Raw genomic sequence first — 10,298 nt, forward strand, 5'->3', positions numbered from 1 at the left:
CCCCCACTGAACATCTGTGAAAAAAAGCTTTATAGCTCATCGGATTCCTCCAGTATCAATCAATATGCTGAATTCTGAGTTTAAATATTAACTCATTCTTGAGATTCTGTTTTCTTTTCAGGGCTCTGCTTGATATGTTTTGTTGACCAGTTCCTTCTGGAGTATTTTTTTGCTTCTTTACCGGAACATTGCTTTGTTACTTTTCATCATCAAGTCCAGCCTCCCAAAAGCACTCCAACCTGTTCTGGTCCACCTCTTCACGTCATTATATTTAATATTGGCCACTCTCGATCGCTGTTCTAGGCACAACACGTGTTCTCGTGTGGTGGCTTACGGCTATGGCCCTCTTGACAGATATCTCCTATTGTTCTTCAGTGAGCTTGTGATGCATGATCTCGACTCTGCTCATATTTATCTTGGGTATCCTTTCTTTGAGGTTGTTATTTTTCTTCTTCTTCATGCTTCTGCTTTAGACGTTTGATCAATCCTTTCTCGTGTACTTTTGGAAATACATTAGCAGGATTGGCCAGAGAAAACCCGAGGTTCAAAACCTACAAAGACAGATAAAAAAAACTACTTGCTGTACTTCCTTCTAAAGGCATCATATTACTCTGCAGGTAAATATCACACACAAAAGCTCCATCGCTGCCTAATAGCATCTATGTGGGGGGGGGGGGGAACTCAGTTCTATGCCTCCAACATATAAAGAACCATTTTTATTTCAGTCCACCGGGCTGTTGGTGTTCTAAACCAATATTATTCATCTATTATTCAGCAGCATTTGTTTAAAGAAGCAAATTTCGGACAGCTTTCGACCTTCCTGTGGCTCGTCAGCAGAGTTAAGCTCGTCAAACAAATTCTGCAGGTTTTTATTTATCGATTTAAAGTATTCGTGACTGCAGGGATTCATATTCTTGGTTCTTTCGGTAGAGTCACGTAGAAGGGAAATAATAAAATAATAAAAATAAAACATGATAAGATAAAATTCTCACGACGTAGGACGCTGTCTTTCTGACAGCTCTGTTTCTTCACCTGAGGACGGCTGCTTGCGTTGTGGCCGAAACGTCGTGATAATTTTATTTTATTACGTTTTATTTTTATTATTTCCCTTCTACGTGATTTTACCGAAAGAACCAATAAAATAAATTCTGCAGGGTTACCAGATGCACGCCTTCGAAACCACGGGGCTCTGCTGAATGCAAAAAAAAAAATCTATATTTATATGAACTCAATCTCCTTTGTTGTAGCGCGTTATGCTTAGGGGACCGTAGTGGCGAAATGTCAATTCCCTCGCCTGGTATGCAGGAGGTCATGGGTTCGATCCTGACCCTGACGCCTGCTGTATATTTGGAGTTTGCATGTTCTCCCAGATTGTGTGTAGATTTTTCTTAGGGTCCCCCGGTTGCTCCCCTCCCCACATTTAGAATCAACATCATGCGTTTCGAGAATTTGGCTGTTGTGCATTTCCACTTCGTTGAGCCATCATTTGTGAGAGCCAGGTCGCTTCTGAAAAAAGCCACATAGCTCAGTGGGCCTTGCCTAGCAGAAATAACAATTGTTTAGTTTATAGTTTAGTTGTAATTAAAAGCAAATATAAGCAAAATGTTGTTGTGTGTCAACAAATCCTTTCGTGTGATCCATTAACCCCACCTGCGGCTCACCCGGGGCCGCCTAACGGGCCGCATTAGGCTGGAGCCCTTTGGCACATCCGCCTGGCTGCGTTACCGACGACGTTCACAGTGAGAGGATTTCAAGTTGCGGAAACTCAACCCTGACGCGGGCGCGCGGCGCTGAGCAGGAGAGGCATGACATTTACACGCGGAGCAGGGCGACAAAAGTTCCGGCCGGTTTATCAAACCTAATGGCCTTTTTTTTTCGTTCTACCACCGATACCGCCGTAACCTTCTGCCATCCAATTCTGTCCCCGTCAACGTACGCAGCCTTATCGCACGCGTTTGTGTCCCCAGCAGGAGCTGCGCTCGGCAGTGGCGGTGGGGGGAGGCCGGAGGTGGTGTGCGGGGAGCCGTGGTGGGGCGGTTAGCGCTACGAACCCGGCCTCCCGAGTTCGATTCCCTCTCACGGCCACCACTAATGATGATTATCTTAATCGGTTCTGGGCCTCCCCTCTAGGTCGACTAAGCCTCAAATGAGTACCTCGTGCGGTGTGTAAAATATCGCCATCGGGAAGACAAAGGCGGTCGGGCGTGGTGCTGGCCACCCACCCCCTCGTGTGCCGTGCCGGCCTTCGTAGGTGCTCGCTAACAGCACTTGCCCCAAAAGTCTATTAAGGCTATCCGGGGGAATTTTTGTGGTTGGGGTAGGAGGTGGTAGGGGAGGCTTTGAGAAAAAAAAATCTGATCGGAGAGAGCGAACGACTTTGGAGACCGCACTTCTAACGTCGTTGCCATTAACGTTCTGTCACGGTCGCGTGTGCAATGCAACAGTCGCCGTGCCTCTTTATCGCCGGAGTGTCACTCTGTCGTGTGGCAGGGCGGTCAACACTCGCCAGACTCTCTCGTCTCACGCCAGCGGCTCACGGCGTTTCGCTCCTCGCGTCGCCTGCTCCAAGATGTGGAACGACGTCACCCCCCTTCGGAATTGCCAATGTCGGTGCGCTGCGCCAGTGCCGAAGTGACCGTGTGTTCGATTCCAAGTTTTTATGGCCAACCCACGATTTAAACTGGGGTTTTTTTTTGTAATTGTAGTTGAGTTGAAGTTCTCATCAAGGTCCCCAATCGTGGCACATGGATCTGGGTTTTCACTTCATTAGCCACAGTCCAACTGTGGTGACGAAGATGTTTTGCTTTTCTTTAATGCGACAAATCTAGCCAATGGAAGACCAAGCGGTTGGCAATCGGAAGGTTGCGAGCACAAATCCCAGGTTGGGGGTTGACTCAGCCCATCATCCCTCCCGGGTCGATACAATTAGAACCATATTGATGGGGCAGTGGGGGTGGGGGAAAACAGTGATTGTCCAATGGATGGACTTACCCCCTGCCAAAATGAATGTGGAATTCCATCACTGGCTCGGGTGCTGTAAACAGGAGGTGAGCACCAATGGCCCAGTTCATTTCTTTGGAGCAGGGAATTCACTCTTTAGCCTTGCGGTGTGTGCCGTGGAATATTTGTCGTTCGCGTGTTTATTTTTTGCCTGTTGTAAGCATCAGCTTGTTTCCTCGCCTCGTTCTAGTTATGCGTGTCGGTCACGACTGGCGACGTCTGGACAGACGCTCTTCAGATGACACGGAGCAACGGCACGCGCCGTCGCGCGAGACAGCCTTTGAGCTGGCTTCAGATGCAGCGGCATGTAATCATCTTCCAAGGGCCATTTCTCCGATGTGATGTGAAATCCAGCTCACAATGATGGGGGGGGGGGGGGGGGGGTCTCTTGTGACATGACATCAATAAGGAAATTACACAACACTGTTGGTGATGGACATATATAATAATACAAATTACTACGTATAGCTGTCGTGCTTCCATTAACGCGTTAACGCGTTTCACCTATTCACGGTAACATCACAAGCACACTTACGTAAAAATTACAATTATAATAATTTAAAGGGCCTTTGTCAACCCGCTGTCGGATGAAGGCCTCCCCATGCCGTGTGTCAGTCACTGGGGTTGTTTGACCATACTTCACCACGCTGATCGGTGCAGACTGGTGAAGGAACCGTTCAAATACAGTGAGGGAGGGAGTGCTCCTAATCTCAGCTCATTACCTGTATAAAAGACACCTGGGAGCCAGAAATCTTTCTGATTGAGAGGGGGTCAAATACTTATTTCCCTCATTAAAATGCAAATCTATTTATAAAAATGTTGACATGCGTTTTTCTGGATTTTGTTGTTGTTATTCTGTCTCTCACTGTTCAAATAAACCTCCCATTAAAATTATAGACGGATCATTTATTTGTCAGTGGGCAAACGTACAAAATCAGCAGGGGATCAAATACTTTTTTCCCTCACTGTATCACGTGGCACTCACGTCAGCCGTGACCAGAACAAAAACAGGTCGCTGGGTTCACTGAACGGCGCTAACCACTTCACCGCGACAGTCACCGTTTGGATGTTCTACCAGATGAGCAGATGCTGTATATGCAATAAGCATACACTTCAAAAGTATAAAGCGTCAAGCAAATACAAAAGTTAAGCATGTGAAGTAAAAAAACAAGAGGTATAAAAATAGAATTGCCACGGCATTCATACCCGCTGGTGGCTTCAAGCCAGCGGCAGCATGCTCCAAGGTCATTTCAAATCCCTCCCTCCCCCCCATGACTTTACGCAAAGTGGTAAAATTTTATCAACCCCAGAAGAATGATGGGTATAAGTTGCCTGGAAATGTAAACTCGAAACCTTTCGATTGCGAGCCATGTGCTCTCACCACAGCTCCTGCCATTGCGCAATAATTTCTGCAAGTAAATTGCAGTGCTTTGCCCTCGGTGCAGTGAATATATAATTCCCCAATTGTGGCATTGTCATTTACAATAGTAAGCCATTGCACGCCTGCCAAAAGGGCCAAATTACAAAAAGCAAAATAGAAAAAGCGTGAAGGAAAAAAAACCCCAATAACCGCTTGTTTTGTAACGGCAGTCACCCCTGGTTAGCAGTGGTTACTGTGCCCAGACCGCAGGAGGAGGGGTCTGTGTGGCATAAAAGAGCCGAGCACACAAATAGCCTGTCATAGCATTTGCCTTATACAAATTTGCACAAATAATGTATTGGGGAGGTAAATATGTATTCTTCTGCAAAATGCTCCCAATCTGTAGCCACTGTTGCTTCAGCGCAGCTGATCAAACAGCCGTTGCTGCGGCACTATCTCGGGCTATAAACAGAAGAACGTCTCACTTTGAAAAGGCAGGTACATTTTTTGTTCGCACGCTACAAAATGTGGACGAAACGCGAAAGCGAATCATCACGAACGCCTTTCATAGTAATTACCAATGTGCATGTCGTGGTAGATTTTAACACGTTACACTCCATGTTGTTAGTTAGCTCGTACACCGCACTGTGGACCCGGCGAGTTGAGTTTAATTCCCTACCATGGGTCATTTCAGTCGCAAGTGATATCCGAACCAACAAACACTGACCCACCATGGTGTGGTCAAACAAACCCCGTGACCGACACACAGTGGAGAGGCCTTCATCCAACAGTGGATAAATGTTATTACTCTATTATGAGTATAAATTACTCATTCAAAGATTGTATTTCTTTCGCGTGCCATCTAAAAGGCAACTGACAAAACATTCTAACCGTGCGTTGAGTTTTGTAAGCGATTCGATTGCAGAACGACAGCGTTTGCGAGATAAGCTCTGACGACCACCTTATCGAGGTGATGTGGATTTGGAGTAACCTCACTCTAAGGCTTGGGCTAAACACTGTGTATTTAATGTGTAGCAGTGGTGTTTACACAACCCAGGTGTTCATGTGCATACACAGGTAAAGAGTGATTGTTTTACTTTATTGCTGCTGTATCTCACCCGTTGCCCAACATGCATAGCTGCTCCAGCCAATCAGAGTGTGTCTTTTCACGTTAACGCGGGGGGGGGGGGGGCGGGGGGGGCATCTCCCTGCCTGCCTGTCCCACACCTCATATTAAAAGAACTCACACCTGTCCTGAAATCTAGGAAACATTGCTGAAAACGTATGATAATTTTTAATTCGATTTATTCGCAATAATATATGACCCTTAGTCAATCCAATGGATGTGTAATGACAGGGTGACAGCTGCTGGCAATGACAGGGTGACACCTGCTGGCCTGGAAGGGGAATCACGGGCACGGTTAAGCAATAACCAATCAGAGAAGGAGGTGGATATGGGGCAAAGGTAAAAGGTGGGGTTAGCCGAGAACTTCAGGAACCTTCTGGAAGGTTCCATGAGAGCACGTTGCCGGAGGCAGGGCTTAGTCACGCCTGGAGGCATATAAGGGGGAGCAGACACGGGGCTCGGGGCTGGTGTGTGGAGTCCTGGGCCCTGGCTGCGTCGCTGATCGGCAACACCTCTCTCCATCATCTGACCACGTGGAAGATCTCCTGCGTCGCTTCCATCGCCGTCATCGTCACGCCCGCCAGCCAGCGGTGTAGTCGAGTGAGGGCGATGGGACCACGCAGAGTAATTGGCTGTGTGTGTAGCCAGAAGAAACATTAACACCTAGTGTTGTACTCAGTGAGAGAAAGAATAAGTATTGGCCTGTGTTGTGCCCGGTGTGAAAATAAAGAAGAATTACCCTCTAGATGACGTGTCGCGGAAGTCGCTCATTACAGATGGATTAAGGTCCAATGGTTGTTTGACCATGCTGGTTCGTGCATCCATTTATAAATTCCACGACTGAGATTCCATTTCTGTACGTACATGTATTCTGATCTACAATAGAGGTTTGTTGAGTTAGATCGCGTAAATATAAATGTGTCATTAATCCCGGATGTCATCTGATGAGCCTGGTTGTAATTTCCGACGAAACGTCGTAGTCAAATTGTAAATGTTGTGGATTCCATCTCAGACACACTGGTGTGCTGAACTAGTAACTTATTGTATATTTAGTTTACGTGACAAACCTTACTAAATGGCTGTGTCGGGTGGTAATGGGTTTAATGACACATATTTACGCGATCTAACCCAAAAAAACCTGGAATATGGATAACATTGGCCGCGAAAGCCTACATTCTGTTAAACTTATTCTGATCCATTAACTGGTCCCCTTCTTTGATAATGATGCTCCTGCACAGGAACAAAATTGATCGATGCATCACAAGACCGTGAGCGATCTATGTATGTTGAACTTATTTTGCATCGTATGTAGCTAACAGTGCGTAGCCAACCAGTCACGGTGGTAATGGTGCCGCCATAGTGGAGAGGCCCTCGTCTAGCGGTGCATGGAACATGGATGATGATTGATGACAACGACCAGTGTTGCTTTCGCGAAAGAGGTGTATCCAGAACTCGTCACTAAAGTCAGCCATGGCCGAGAAATCGAACTCGGTAGAGTAAGCTATACACTGCGCCATCGCTCCCCTATTACCATACGGGCAATGGGTCACAATCATGCAAACCAGTTTTCGTCATTAACTTTGGAGACGTCTGTTGCCCTCATTCAAATCAATCAGAGAGCTGTCGCCCAGGCAACATTTCTCATATTCAAATGGCTTTAATCAACGTTGTGCACTATGTATAGAATACCAAAATTAAACCGATCCCGTTAAGCCACAATTAATACAGAAAAGCTGCAACGTATAACTTAAACAGAGAAACTTAACTGGCTCATGCGGTACTATATTCTGCCGTGTAGTATTGCTACATACACGGCGCAGGCAGACCTAGTCGAACGCAAGGGTTTATGTTCTTCAAAAATGCCGTGTTGGGGAAAAACAACATTTGACAAATAATAAACTTCATGGGAAAACTAAGGTTGCGTTCCTGGATGCAAAATTATCACCCGTGATTTTTGTGTGATTTTTGTCCTGGTTATTGTCTTAAATTGTAAAACTGTGAACATACTTAATATTGGTGCAGTGGAGTAACGCGCACAGGGGTTTGCAATTGGTGTGCACGCATGTGTGAGTTATGGACAGTGAGATCGCATCGGGACGAACAGGTGCGGCGAGAGAGAGCGACGAAAAGGCGACGGCCAATTAAGATGCATCACGGTGATTGGTTGGCTGCAACTGCAGGCGAGGAACAGGCGCCATGTTGGCGGGAGATCGAGGCGTTAGCGGCGGAAGCCATGGGGCGTGCGGCGACGGGAGGTCGCCAGCTTAGTTAATGAGGAGTTAATGAGGAGGGGGATATATACGGGAGCGTGGGAGAGAGAGAGAGAGAGTTGAGTTGATCGGAGTGAAGGCAAGAGGAGAGACGAGAGAAGTGCCAGGCCCCGCTCGCCATGCCTCGCCCTCTCCAGCGGTGATGGCTGAACCCCAACTGGAGGCAAGGGCGAGGTTGAGAGGTGAGGGTTGAGAGGCTAGCAGTAGAGAAGCTAGCAGTAGAGAGACTAGGAGAGTGAGAGAGAGAACAGGCTAGCAGTGGAGAGGCTAATAGAGTGAGAGAGAGCAGGGCAAGTGGGAGAGTCACGACCGAGTCACGTGGTATTAAACGCGAGGAGTTCTGTTCAATAAAAAAAGTGACACAGGAGAAAAAGAAGAAGTTGTCCGCGTGAAATGAAAACACGACACCGGTACACAGTACCGCAGTAAAATTCACTTTCTTTAAGTCTGTCTTCTCTGCTGAAATAGAGCCACTTCTTCACGAAGCAGGTTGAGCTCAGTCTTGAGACTCTTGTTGTTTTTCAGGAGGGTCCTGCCAAACTTTGACCGGGTGTGTTTCAATTTAAAACTTTCGTGACTGCAGGGATTTATATTCTTGGTTATTTCGGTAAAGTCACGTAGAAGGGAAATAATAAAATAATAAAAATTTACAATACAATTCTCACGACGTTTCGATTGCAGCACAAGCAATCATCATCAGGTGTGAAAACCACAGCAAGAAAATTTGACAAAACCGCCACTTTTTTCAGATTTTCTTGCTGTGGTTTTCACACCTGATGATGATTGCTTGTATTGCAATCGAAACGTCGTGAGAATTTAATTGTTTTTATTTTATTATTTCCCTTCTACGCGACTTTACCGAAAGAACCAAGAATACGGTGGTGTTTCGACAAACGCCAAGTGCCTCCCGAGTGATTCATTTAGCAGGTTAAACAAAAAACATTGGAAATCCGCTCAATTTGAACCTCAACGCCGATACACACGTGGCCTCCCTACTCTTTCCGCCGAGAGAGACGTCGCCGAGATCGATAACGTCCACCGCAAAACCGCAGGCAATGATGGCCCAATCAGCCTGCAACAGACCGAGATCAACTTACTGCTTGCAAACACCAACTGGTGCCAGAAATAAGCGCACGAATCAAACAAAAAGGCCCGCGCGACACAAAGACAAAGATCCCCCGCATAGCCTGAACAGACTGTTGGAGCAAGTGCTGTTAGCGAGTAGCACCTATGAAGACCGACACGGTTTTCATGCAGAGGTGGGTGGCCAGCGCAACACCCTTTGTGTCCCCTAGTGGCGACGCTTACTACAACGTCGCACCAGGTATCTCATTTGAGGCTGAGTCGACCTAGGGGAGGCCCTGGACCGGTTCAGATAATCGTCGCCGGTGTTGGCTACACCACTGCTCCCAACCACAGAACGCGCTCACACAGAGCCACCTTTGTTACCCAATTGCTGATGTTGCCACGCTGTTTTGGGCTGTTATTTTAGGCTGAGCAAACCTCGAGGAGGACCAAGTCAAGTGCATACGTCACTGCCACCGGTTCATGTCCATAGACAGGAATCAAACCGAGGCCACTGGCTCTGTGTATGTGGCGAGCAACTTATTTCGCACCGTACGTAGCCAACCGTGATATCGTGGCATCGTTGACCAAGCGCTTTCCCCATTTAGCGTGTTAACAGTCTAAACAGACGGCAATTCAGACGCTTGAACCCAGCAATCATTCACCATATTAGTTAAACTGCTCTTCACCAAGTCACAAAGTGTTGCGGCACGACACAGCAATACATCAGTTTGCTAAATTCATAGAATACGGCGTAACAGCGAACGTTTTCAATACACAATGAGTCCTATAGACATGAATTGTAACAACTCCAGCACGTCAGTTCACGATTCGCACGCGTGTACTGACACTCATCACGATAGTCGCACGCGTGCATGTTACGCACTGAAAACATGATGACCATTCCAAGTGAATCGCGTGATATACTCGCCTGCTTTGGCTGGGACTTCTCGAGAAGACTTGTCAAGGTACCGGGACTCAGGATCGGTGTCCCAGTCTCCAGCTCTCTTCCCCCACCCACCTACCCCACTCCCCGAGCCGACTTGCACGTTTCGCCACGCTCCAACGCGGTGTACAAATCGTTAAACGGCGACAACAAAGTCAAGTCAAAGCCCTGCCTGGCCCCGACGCAGGCGTGGCGGTTGGGGTTCAGACGGCGGCGGCAGCAGCAGCCCACTGTTTGCGGTGCTCCACCGGGCCCCCCGTTTGTTTGCTTAGGCCGGGCCGCAGGGGTCCCCCGCAAGAGAAGACTCACATGGCAACGGGCACGTCACTCGGACGCCGCCGCGGCGGGAGCAGCGGCCACGAGCCGAGCCATAAAAAGCCAGCGGCGCACACGCGTGTTTGTGTTTCCGTTTGGCAATTTTTAGAAAGAGGGGAGATTTTAATTTAAAAATCAAATATCCCGTCGACAGTTAACTTTGCACGTGGCCACATTTGTGCTTTTGTTGTTTCTTTGTTCGTTCGTGTGTGCGTC

General features: G+C 47.5%; 1 protein-coding gene across 1 annotated transcript in view; it reads right to left on the reverse strand.

Annotated features, from left to right (window-relative positions):
- Positions 1-9,840, reverse strand: part of LOC133349531 (uncharacterized) — a 192,631-nt gene extending 182,791 nt beyond the window's left edge. The window contains exon 1 of the mRNA XM_061563068.1: positions 9,753-9,840. The gene's annotated coding sequence lies outside the window, so the exon portion shown is untranslated. The remainder of the gene's footprint in view (positions 1-9,752) is intronic.
- Between the last annotated feature and the right edge of the window lie 458 nt (positions 9,841-10,298).

The sequence above is a fragment of the Lethenteron reissneri genome, chromosome 30 (assembly GCF_015708825.2).
Source record: "Lethenteron reissneri isolate LAM-NWPU_2019-01 chromosome 30, ASM1570882v1, whole genome shotgun sequence".
NCBI classification, from domain to species: Eukaryota; Metazoa; Chordata; class Hyperoartia; order Petromyzontiformes; family Petromyzontidae; genus Lethenteron; species Lethenteron reissneri.